Source organism: Triticum dicoccoides, chromosome 7B (assembly GCF_002162155.2).
Source record: "Triticum dicoccoides isolate Atlit2015 ecotype Zavitan chromosome 7B, WEW_v2.0, whole genome shotgun sequence".
Taxonomy (NCBI): Eukaryota; Viridiplantae; Streptophyta; class Magnoliopsida; order Poales; family Poaceae; genus Triticum; species Triticum dicoccoides.
Window position 1 is genome coordinate 602,159,978 of NC_041393.1, and position 11,811 is coordinate 602,171,788.

The 11,811-nt window shown below is 44.9% G+C and overlaps 1 pseudogene; it reads right to left on the reverse strand.

Moving 5' to 3' along the window:
* Window positions 1-8,666: 8,666 nt before the first annotated feature.
* On the reverse strand, window positions 8,667-11,306 carry LOC119341803 (annotated as a pseudogene).
* Window positions 11,307-11,811: the final 505 nt, after the last annotated feature.

Below are 11,811 nucleotides of genomic sequence, written 5' to 3' on the forward strand. Positions count from 1 at the left end.
CTCCCTCCGCCGCCGTCCCTGCTCGCCACCGGCCGGATCCGGCGAGATCCGGGCCGGGGCCGCCTCCCCGAGCCTCCCCGACATCTTCCTCCTCGTCTCCGGCGACGAGCTCCGGCGAGCCTCGGTTCCCGTGCCGCGTTGATTTTCCCCCCGAGGTCTATATTTCTCTAAGTCCCAGATTTTGCACATTTTCATGCCATGTTCATGCCATCATATCTCTGCATCCGTAGCTCCGTTTCTTGCGTGTAATATGTCAAATTGTTCGTCTCAATGAGTACATAATTTCATTTCATTGCATCATATTCATTTGAGGTCATCTCGATGCCCGAATCATCGTCCCAAGAGTGCTTCATAATGTTTTCTGCTGTCTGTTATCAGAACGAGCTCTTTTGTCATTTTTGCCATGATTGATGTGTGCATCCTATGAGGTTGATGTCTACATGTGTTTTGATCTATGCTATGTCTTCTTTACAGTGGTGTATGCCATGCATTTTTGTGTTCAATGTGGTGACTAGCACAAGCATGCAAACTAGGCATCGTGATGTTGCTGATTTTAGTCCCTGTTCTGCTGTTATTTTGATGCCATGTAAACATGTTGCTACAGAGAGATCCATGCATATTTTGAGATACTTCAGTAAGGATGTTTTGAACATGTGGTTATTGTCTATCTATTCATGCCCTTTGTTGCAATTATGGAGTAGTCTAGCATGTCATTTGAGTGCTCTACTTTTGTTTCAAAATGTTTCCTGGCAGATTGTTTACATGTTATTCAATTTTGCCAAGGTTGCTATAGTTGATCCTTGCATGCTATGGACTTGTTCTTGCCTTGGTTGGTTACATAAACATGTCTTCTTGATGATGCTATGCTTATCTTGTCATGCAATGACTTGTGGTGAGTGAATCGAGCTTGTTAAGTAGAGTTCATGATGTTGCTGTTTTGCTAGGCTGAATCTGTTATTTCGTGATGCTATATAAACATGTTGCTACTAGTCATTCTATGCATAATCTGGAGATGTTTTATAAACATGTTTTGATCTACATGTCATCCTCTATCCATTCATGCCCCTGGTAGCATTTATAGCTTGCTGTAGATTGTTCATATCTTGCTCCAAAGTTGCTTCATAATGTTGTTGTCAGCCTGATAACATTAAGTTCACTTGTTCCCATGTGTTTTGCTAGTGATCCATGCACCCTATGACCTTGCTATTGCCATGCTTAGCTTCACAAACATGCCTTCTTACTGTTGGTTGCCTTGCCATGCCATGTATTTCTTTGTAATGAGTTGCACAAGCTCATCTACATGCCTTCATAATTATATTCCTGCCATGTATGAATCTGTATTATAACTTGCCATGTTTACGTGGGTGCCATCATATTTTCTGGTCCTTTTTGGCTTATGGTCAGTAAGGGACTTTTGATCTATGCAAATAGTAGAATCATTCCATGTATTGTTTTGATATTATAAGTTCCTGTAACATGTTGTTTGATAGCTCTAAACATTGCATCGTGATGTTATTTTCTGCAAGTCTAAAATTGTTATAACTTGCAATCTTACCATGTGTGTTTGAGCATGTTCTAGTGATTTCTGAAGATAGCTCAGTGTTCATGTTTTGTTATGCTTTACCTGTACATCATGCCCATGCCTTTTGTTTTCATGTTAAGGTCCTGTAGCATATTGTTTTGATGCTTGCAATATGCCTAGTTGCTGTTTTGGACAGCTTGTCCTTTAAACTTGTATAGAGTGCATGTGTTGAACCGTTGCTCCGTTTTGAGTGTGCTCTATATGAAACTTGCTTAGAATTGCATGTAGCTTCATATTATCATGTTGCTTCCTTGTTTTGAGGTGTTTGCTTGATGTTTGGGTGCATTTTGCATCAATGCCATGTTTAACTTGTTTTGCTCATCTTCTAGACCGTAGCTCCGAACTAAATGAACTTTATATGTAACTTGACTAGAATCTCGTGTAGATCATCTTTGTGCATCTTAACTTGCTGTTTAACAACTTAAACATAAGGTTTATTCAGATCTGGACCAATTTCGAAATATGCATATGAGGACTTACCGAAATTGTTATATGTTGTTCCCGGCCTCATTTAAACTTGCTTTGATGTGTTGCTCTTGTTTGCATCATCTCTTGCCATGAGTAGCTTCATGTAGTCTTGTCTTGCATCATGCTTGTTCGTGCATCATGCCTTGTTCATGTGTGGTGTGTTTACTATGTTGTGTGCTTCCTTTCGATAGTTCCCGTTTCGTTGCGATCGTGAGGATTCGTTCATCTACGCTTGGTTCGGCTTCATCTGTTCGTCTTTTTCATGGACTCGTTCTTCTTCCTTGCGGGATTTCAGGCAAGATGACCGCTACCCTGGATCTCACTACTATCATTGCTATGCTAGTTGCTTCGTTCTATCGCTATGCTGCGCTACCTATTACCTGTTTATCAAGCCATCCCAAATTGCCATGAACCTCTAACCTTTGACACCTTTCCTATGCAAACCGTTGTTTGGCTATGTTACGGCTTTTGCTCAGCCCCTCTTATAGCGTTGCTAGTTGCAGGTGAAGTTGAAGATTGCCCCATGGTGAACAGGATTTTGGTTGGGATATCACAATATCTCTTATATTATTAATGCATCTATATACTTGGTAAAGGGTGGAAGACTCGGCCTTTTGCCTAGTGTTTTGTTCCACTCTTGCTGCCCTAGTTTCTGTCATACCAGTGTTATGTTCCCGGATTTTGCGTTCCTTACGCGGTCGGGTGATTTATGGGACCCCCTTGACAGTTCGCTTTGAATAAAACTCCTCCAGCAAGGCCCAACCTTGGTTTTACCATTTGCCTCACCACCACCTACCCTTTTCCTTGGGTCGGCCAACCCGAGGGTCATCTTTATTTTAGCCCCCTCGGGCCAGTGCTTGTCTAAGTGTTGGTCCGAACCGAGCAACCTGCGGGGCCACCTCGGGGCAACTCGAGGGCTGGTTTTACTCGTAGCTTGACTTATCCGGTGTTGCCCTGAGAACGAGATATGTGCAGCTCCTATCGGGATTGTCGGCGCATCGGGCGGCTTTGCTGGTCTTGTTTTACCATTGTCGAAATGTCTTGTAAACCAGGATTCCGAGTCTGATCGGGTCTTCCTGGGAGAAGGTCTATTCCTTCGTTGATCGCGAGAGCTTGTCATGGGCTAAGTTGGGACACCCCTGCAGGGTATAATCTTTCGAAAGCCGTGCCTGCGGTTATAGGCAGATAGGAATTTGTTAATGTCCGGTTGTAGATAACTTGACACCAGATCCGAATTAAAACGCATCAACCGCGTGTGTAGCCATGATGGTCTCTTCTCGGCGGAGTCCGGGAAGTGAACACGGTTTCTGGGTTATGTTTGACGTAAGTAGGAGTTCAGGATCACTTCTTGATCATTACTAGTTGACGACCGTTCCTTTTGCTCTCTTCTCGCTCTTATTTGCGTATGTTAGCCACCATATATGCTTAGTCGCTGCTGCAGCCTCACCACTTTACCCCTTCCTTTCCTATTAAGCTTTGCTAGTCTTGATACCCATGGTAATGGGATTGCTGAGTCCTTGTGGCTCACAGATTACTACAACAACAGTTGCAGGTACAGGTTGTGCGATGATCATGACGCGAGAGCGATGCTTGCTTGCGTTGAGTTCTTCTTCTGCTTCAGTCAGGGGATAGGTTCCAGGTCGGCAGCCTGGGCTAGCAGGGTGGATGTCGTTTGAGTTTCTGTTTGTGTTTCATCCGTAGTCGAATGATGCTCTTATGTATTGTAATGTTGTATTCGTGTGGCATTGTATGCCTTATGTATGTATCCCCATCTATTATGTAATGTTGATGTAATGATATCCACCTTGCAAAAGCGTCTCAATATGCGGGTCTATCCTTGGTGGACCTTTAAGTTCCTTTTGGATAGGGTCACATATTGGGCGTGACACGACCGGCGAGAGAGAAAAACCTGGATCAAAGGATCGGGAAAAATACTCTTTAGGGCAGCCCCGGGGGCGGCGCGCAAGTGCGGAAGCGGCGGCGGCTAGGGTTTAGGATCGACTTGCGATAGATACCATGTTGGAAGGGAGAGAGGGAATTGATGGAATAGTCGTTGTATTGCTTGAGGCTCATGGGCATATATATAGGAGTACAATGATTAACTTGGAGTACAAGACAAGCCAGAACTAATCCTAGTCTATCTAGTCTTTCCTAATAATCAATATACTCAACACTTCCACATACACCAGGCCTGAAATATTTTTCAGTGCATTTGATGTTTGTTTGTTTTTTTGCGGGGGAGTGCATTTGATGTTAATGGAACTGCAGTGTGAATCCAAGTTCATAGATATGGCTTAAGTATTAGTGCAAGCCACCAAGTGTTCACTTACATCTCGTACAAGATCACCAACAGTATCCCCTCGGTTGGCATCAAAAGATTCTGAATCGTGCAGCATTATCTGATTGCTTGTACTGTTGTTGTATCTCGTATGGCTTATTTCAGAACCGTCCCTGCACATATAGATGGAGAAAAGCTCACCGCAAGTAGAACTCGTATCGAAAAGGAAATCCCCACATGTAGTTCCCTTTTTCCTTTGTACTAAGATCTAATGAGTAGAAGCGCAAATTTCTCCCTGTAATGTATCAAGTTTCCGATGCATTTGGTTGGGTAGTTGATACATTGCATCGGTTGAGTTTTGCTTGCATAAAGCCATGCTGCCAGTATAAGAAATCTATACCACCTGCTTGTAGCATTGCGTTCACTTTTGCGGTGTGCTAAAATTAGAAAAATGGTGAAATGCCTATGACCCTGTTAATCTTCGAGGAAAGATAATCTAAAATGACAGGTTGCAATTTTCGGAATAATGGTTTCTGATTTCTATTGGGGATGGTAAACACATGTACATAATGAATACTGATGCAATCTTTTGTATGTATGTGCAAGGTGCAACTACAGTCTTAACTCTTCAACTCTGTGATCGCTGCTTGTCCAGTTGAGTTTGATGGTTCTCAAGTTTTGGTTTGCCATCCATGATCTCAGAAACTTGATTGATCCAGGTGAGATTCTGAGATCACTATTCTGCATGTTGTAGAAAATAAGACCAATAGTTTTTTTCGGATCAAACCACTTGTGATGAAGCAAAGAACACAGATGAAAGAAAGAAAAATGAAATGAAGAATGGGCTTGTTTGTATAGTGACATGGAGAACTACTAGTCCCATACGTCCGCGATGGCTAGTATTCTGAATGGCATGCCGGAAGTTTTGCCTTGAGAATTGGAGACAAATGACTGGTGATGGCCTAATGGAGGCAAAGATTGATGATGGTGTCGCTGGCCAAGTTTTGACCGTTCAAATTGATCATACTATGTTTTTAACTGGTAGTTCGTTTAACTGCTAATGACAAGTGCTATTTAGGGAAGGAAATAACAATATTAACCCTGAAGTTCAGAGCTGCTACAAGCCAGACAACCAGAAACAGGACTGTTTTGTGTCTGCATCATCTTGACACACAAGCCCCTTTATTAGGACGCAAGATGCAAACAAAGTAATGGCCTTTACAGAGGAAAAATAATTGGTCACCCGAGGCCGAGGGTATTACAGAGAAGAGCTAATTTTTCATTTCCCAGCGTGTCAAAATGTGCACTCCTAATTTCTCTTCAGGAGGAAGCCAAGAAGCTGCGGATGACGCTGAAGGTACAGAGGAGGAGGAAGAATTGCAATACCTGTGGATGTTGCCAACGTTTCTCATTCTAGTTGAGTTGATTTTGAATGAAGCTGTGTAGTATGAATTCAGATGATGTATCATGCATTGTAATTCCCTTAACTCAGTGGATCCATGTCAATGAATATGTTAATTAAATGAAGTAAACGCCATTGTTGTCAAGTATTGATTTTCTCTGTAGTGTGACATGAAACTGGTCTGGCATTGACACCAACTGTACTGAAGGAAATATGCAGCAGCTGCAAAATTCAGACAGCAAGTACACATGAGCTGTTGGCAGCAATGATGCAATGCACGCATCAGGATTCAGGAGTTCAGAAAACAGGCTTTTTGGCGCGACATCTAAATTCTGCATTGTCGATGCGACAAGTAAATTCTGCATCAGGATTCAGGAGTTCAGCAAGCACACATATCTGTTCTTCTCCTGGAACATAGCAGTCATCTGGAATAGTAGTTCAAGCACAGAAGTAATCTTCTTGGTGGGAACATACAACAGAAAGAGATTTGGTGCTGCTTGCATACATCAGACCTAAAATGCTTAAAACAAATCCCTTGCATTGATTGATCAATTGTGATCACAATGCACACTAATTAATGGCTAAATTAGGAATCTCACTCGCACTAGTGGAAAACATGCCGGTGAAATACTCCTACACACTTGCAACTAAGTACTAGGTTACATAGCTGACAACTTGTAGCTTATCCTCTGCTTTTCTCAGCTAGGTAAGAAATACCACTGCTTCCTCTGCTCTGCTTCCTCTGATGCAAGCCTGCACCGCTGATGATTTCTTCCTCTGCTTCGATCACTTGAGCACACACCTGTGGATTTGCATCGCTTGAGCAACGCCTTCGAGCACGCAGAGTTGAAACTGGAGTCACCTTCTTCATGCTAGGTGAAGCAGCAGTGACAGGCAATGTTGTAGAGCCAAAGGAACACCAAGCGACTGAACGAGAGACCTTCTTCAAGGATGGTGTAGAGTTTGACAGATGGCTGCAATATGATGCCACCTTTTTCACATTCTTGACTAGTTACTCTTTTCCGAACATGGTTATGTGCATCACCACTCAAACGAAGTATTGTGAAATCAGAGATGAATCCATTGGATCTGTGCCTCAGTACACACTTTTCCGACTAGAGCAGCAGAATGCTTTAAGAAGCCACAGAAGCATAGAAGAATCAATAGATACGAAAAGATTACTCAAATTCTCTGCAAAATTCAAACCAACAATTTTCTCATTCATATCCAAAATTGATTACAGTATGACTTGATAGTCGGTACATCAAGGACTTGCTTAGCTCAAAGCTTCACTCACACATACACACAGGAGTTCACCAACCAATGCTACTCGTCAGAAACTGCAACTTTAACTCACCACGACGCCAATGCCTAAGAATCCAAGTCAGCCAAGATTAATTTTACAGGAGGGTCAGCATAGTCTCCAGACGCTAGGCAGCTCACATGATTACTGTGTGTATCGACAAGTTCAATTCTACTCCTTTTTTCCTGCTACAAGCCGGGTAGCAAACGGGCGTTTTGGATTTTGCGGCGAGTGCGTTTTACGCTCTGTCTCATGCCGGAATTGCAGTACATGAGCTTCCTTTTTAGGCTCATCTGCTTTACTTTGATTTATTGAAAATGCCCTTTATTTACTTAAACCCTTACTTAGGACCAGGTGTGGATGTAGTGTAACTATGCCGTACACATCTTAACAAGGTTTTTGCTGCCTAGCTAGATGGAGACTCTGCTGACACTCTTGTAAAATTACTAATGACTGAAAGGGATTGAAAGAACACTAGAAATCTTGGTGATTAAGTGCAGAACCTAGAGATGCAAAGATTAAATGAAACTCATGTGTGAATGGTTTAGGAAGGACTAGCTTAACTCACCCACACGGACTCAAGAAAGGAATTGGTTCCTCTGCCTTGCTTCCTCTGATGCAATTTCTTCCTCTGCTTGGATCACCCGAGCGCTCATCCGTGGATTTGCATCGCTTGAGCAAAGTCCCGTCGACGAGCCATCTCGAGGAGGTGAGCTTGATAACGCCATGCGTGCTGTCTTGCTTTGAGCAGCTCCTCAGGGGACTTGGTCACGTCGGAGTGATGGATCCAGGGGTCGTTGAACTGCACGGTGTCCACCATCTGCTCCACCTTTCGCCGGGCCTCTGCTCTGCTGCGCTCGATCTCCTGCCGACGGCTGGCCTCTTCTTTGGAGGCAGAGCGAGCCTTGTCGAGGCGAGCCATGGTGAGGCGAGCTTTCTCGATCAGTTGACGCATGCTCATCTGCGGCTTCGGTTGTGTCGCGCTCTCCGGAGATTCGGCGACCTGGTTCTTGATTGCGGAGGAGTGGAGCGGATCCTTGCCGCTGCTGGGAGACGGAAGCTTGCTGCCGTTCTTGATGTTGGCGGGGACGGCGACATGGAGCTCGCCCCCGGAGCAGGCACCGCGTACGCGCTTCGCCGGCGGCGGTTGCTGGCCGCGCACGGATCCGGGGCGCTTTGGCTTCTTGGCAGCCGCGGGGTTGGCCATCAAGGCGGGGTTCATGCGCACGCGGGAGGAGCAGGAGTGCAGGTCGGCGGAGGCGGCGGCGGTACGGCGCGGGAGCAGAGACGGCGGGAGCACCGTGGTGCCGGCCATGGTCGCGGCCGCGGAGTTGATCGAGGAGCAACGACCCGGCGTTGGGAGAGAGAGGAAGATGGATCGAGGGAGGCTGATCGGTGGGCGAGGTCAGATGGATCGTGATTTGGGGGAAACGGGGCGATCAAGAAAATAAGAACGCGGGAGAGAAAGAAGTGGCGGCAAGCAATTTGAATCCGAGTCGAAGTCGTCCCAGGCACTTTGGTTTTTGAATCCGAGTCGGCCCGGGCATGGCTAAAACGCGCACTAATGAATTCCGAGTATAAGATGAATCTTTCCAACTAGCACTAATGGCTTCTGATTACTATGTCTCTCTGCTTCAGTTCAGAGTTCAGAGTTCTATGGCACACACACACACACACAAAGAGGACCACCTTCAGTTCAGAGTTCTTACCTGAGCATGGATGTTCAGGTGCATCAAGGTCTTTTTTCAATCCAGAACAGCGTTTATTTGGAGATCCTGATGTGTTTGTAGTGTGTGTGCACCTACAGATCTTAGTTGCTGCTTGTCAAGTTGAGGATGTCTGTTTATTCTGAAAATTGAACATAGCAACTAAGTGTCAGTTTCGATTTGCCATGTATGATCTCAGAAACCTAAAGATCAAGCTTGCAAAGATTCCAAGGCCCCTATCCCTGGATGCAGTAGAAAATAGGAACAACAGAACATGAAAAAACTTACAGTAGGGAAAACTTACCACATAGGTAACGATCCAAGGAACCATTTTGCATGAACTCATACACTAGAATCCTTTCTTTCCCATGGATGCACCACCCCAATAACCTAATCACATTGGCATGCTGAAGCTTTGCAAGATGCAATTCACTGTTGACTTCAACCATTGCTGCGTGCTCATCAGCTCTTTTGATGTCCACCAGGCAACCGGCCCTGCAATTTTTACTAAGGGGGTTAAAATTAACTTTCTCTAAGCAGACATCCACGCTTTTAGGAAGACAAGGGGGATATGCATTCACTTTGTTAACTTGTTTCTATGTTGGCTTACCTTGTACACCCTCCCAAATCCTCCCCATCCAATTATCATCTTCTCTGAGAAATTCTCTGTAGCATCCAAGATCTGACAGAAATCGAACCTTGTGAATCCCGCGCAAGCCTCTTCCATACGGGTACAAAGCTCCACAAGTTCTTCAATGTCAACGATACTCTGCTCTCGAACATCAACTTTTCCTGACTCACAGATAATCTACCCTTGTCACCAATGGGAATTTAACGAACACTGACAGTATTAAAAGTATAATTTTTTTTAGAAAAATGCTCCAGTTTGTTTGTGTTTCATGTGGTTGATAATGGAGTAAGTATGTGCTAAAGGAACTTCTCAAGAGCTATACTATCGGTAGTTTGAAGTTCTTATATTGTACTCCCTCCGTCCCAAATTATTTGTCTTAGATTTGTCTATATCTAGACACGTTTTAATGTTAGATATATCCATATCTAAACAAATCTAAGACAAGTAATTTTGGACGGAGGTAATATCATACATGTATGATTGCTTCCACTAGCTAGTGCTCTTTCATGACGTGCTATTAACTTATTTTACTACAGTTAAATTCTATGTGGTGACACAATATTTATTCATGAAAAACTATGCATGTGTAACAAAAGTAATATCAAAATCATTCATTTGGAGACAATGAAGCAATCCAAAATATTTGAAGCATATAACATTGACATGAAACTTCAGTCTATTACTTTCCATATCTGAGTCCATTATTAAGCGCATTAGGAAATTCACAAAAGTAAGTGCTTACCTACAAATTGTTGTTCTCCAACATCGCAGAGTTCAGTAGCTCCTTGAATGTGTATTTTGGTGAACTCCAAAGGTTTTGTTGGAAGCCTAAATGTAGGAAAATCTCATCATTATTGTGCCACCCATCTTTGGTTTCAACAGAGTCATAAGAAGTGGGAAACTTCATGCATTTGAGTCTGTATAACTGAACTTATGGCATGGATACATAACTTGAACATGACATTAACTCAACTTAACAAGGAAAAATCGTGCTTATATTGACAAAGATGCTAGGAATATGACAAATCATTTTGTATCTCAAGTCAAACAAATTCATCGACGAGGCGTGCATACTGTAAAAAGCTGACCTGATGTGACGATTTGAACTATCTGTGACTACAGTGAGCACCCCCTCATCAGCCTGCTAGACAATATCAAATATCATCGTTATTGATGTACAACAAACCAGTACATATTGATTCTCTCTAAAAAAAACAGCACATATTGTATGATTGAGGTTAGTTGTAACCCCTCACTCCCCCAATCTCCAATCCTATTGGTCCACGATTAATTACTTATTGTAAAATTCATATCGAATTGTTTAACGGCAATTAACAATCTGCAATTGGACCCCAATTCAGACAGTCACTTGAATAGATCAGTTCAACCGAATTTAAGTAAAATCGCTCTAAAATCAGTAATCCTCAACCAGTGAGGTTTCAGTTTTGATATCAGCTCTGAAATCAGTTTTGATACTAGTACTAACCTTGACACGGCGACTATCTGCAGTAGAATTGTCGACGAGGGCGATGAGCGGGATGAGGCGGATGAACATGTCGATCTCGTGCTGTGCGGCGCGGAGCTCGTCGGCCATCCGGGCTCCCAGGAGCAGGCGGCGGAGGTAGCCGCAGTCCTGGCACGCGGTCACGAGCGCGTAGCACCGCCGCAGAGCGCTGCCGAGCTGCTCCAACGGCCGCCTGGTGGCCTCCCGCCGCATCAGATCCTCGAGCTCCAGCTCCCCGAGCAGGCCGCCGACGAGCTCCACGTGCTGCGCGAGCCGCACACAGGCATCCCGGTGGCGGCGCGCCACCAGGGCGGCCTGCACGACCATGGAGACCAGCCCGGGCGCGTCGACGCCCACCAGCTGCGCCATGGTGGAGGCTTGCCCCAGGGCACCCCACAGGCTGCTCGACAGGCTGTCCCATGCGCTCGCCATGCTCGCTGCTCCCCGCTGCTGCACTCGTTGCCGCCATTGACGGGCGCGGGCGCGACACGTATCTATCGGTGAACTTGTGTGTGTCGCCGGCGACTTTGACTTTTTTCTTTACAAAAGGGCACTGAGAGCAACTCCAACGGGCGACCCAAACGGATGCACACTTTGTCCGCTTTTTGTTCATTTGGGTCGGCCAGGCGGACGTGCGCGTCCCCATTTTGAAATGAGTCGGCTTGACCACCCAACGGGGAGACCGACCCAAATGTGCCGCCGTGGGAGAAAAAACAAGTTACACGAAATAAACATAATTAAACATAAAGTGGCCGGTTAAACGCCGGCCAAAGTCCACCTAAATTTAATAAACATTAAATAAAATGTTTAAAAAAGGCTGCGCCCGCCTGCTGCCGCCCCGCCTGCTGCCCTAGACGTCGTCGGCCTTGCCTTTGCCCTTGCCCTCGACGCCGCCGTTGTCGGTGAGGTCGATGAAGACCGGAGCAGGGCCAGCCCA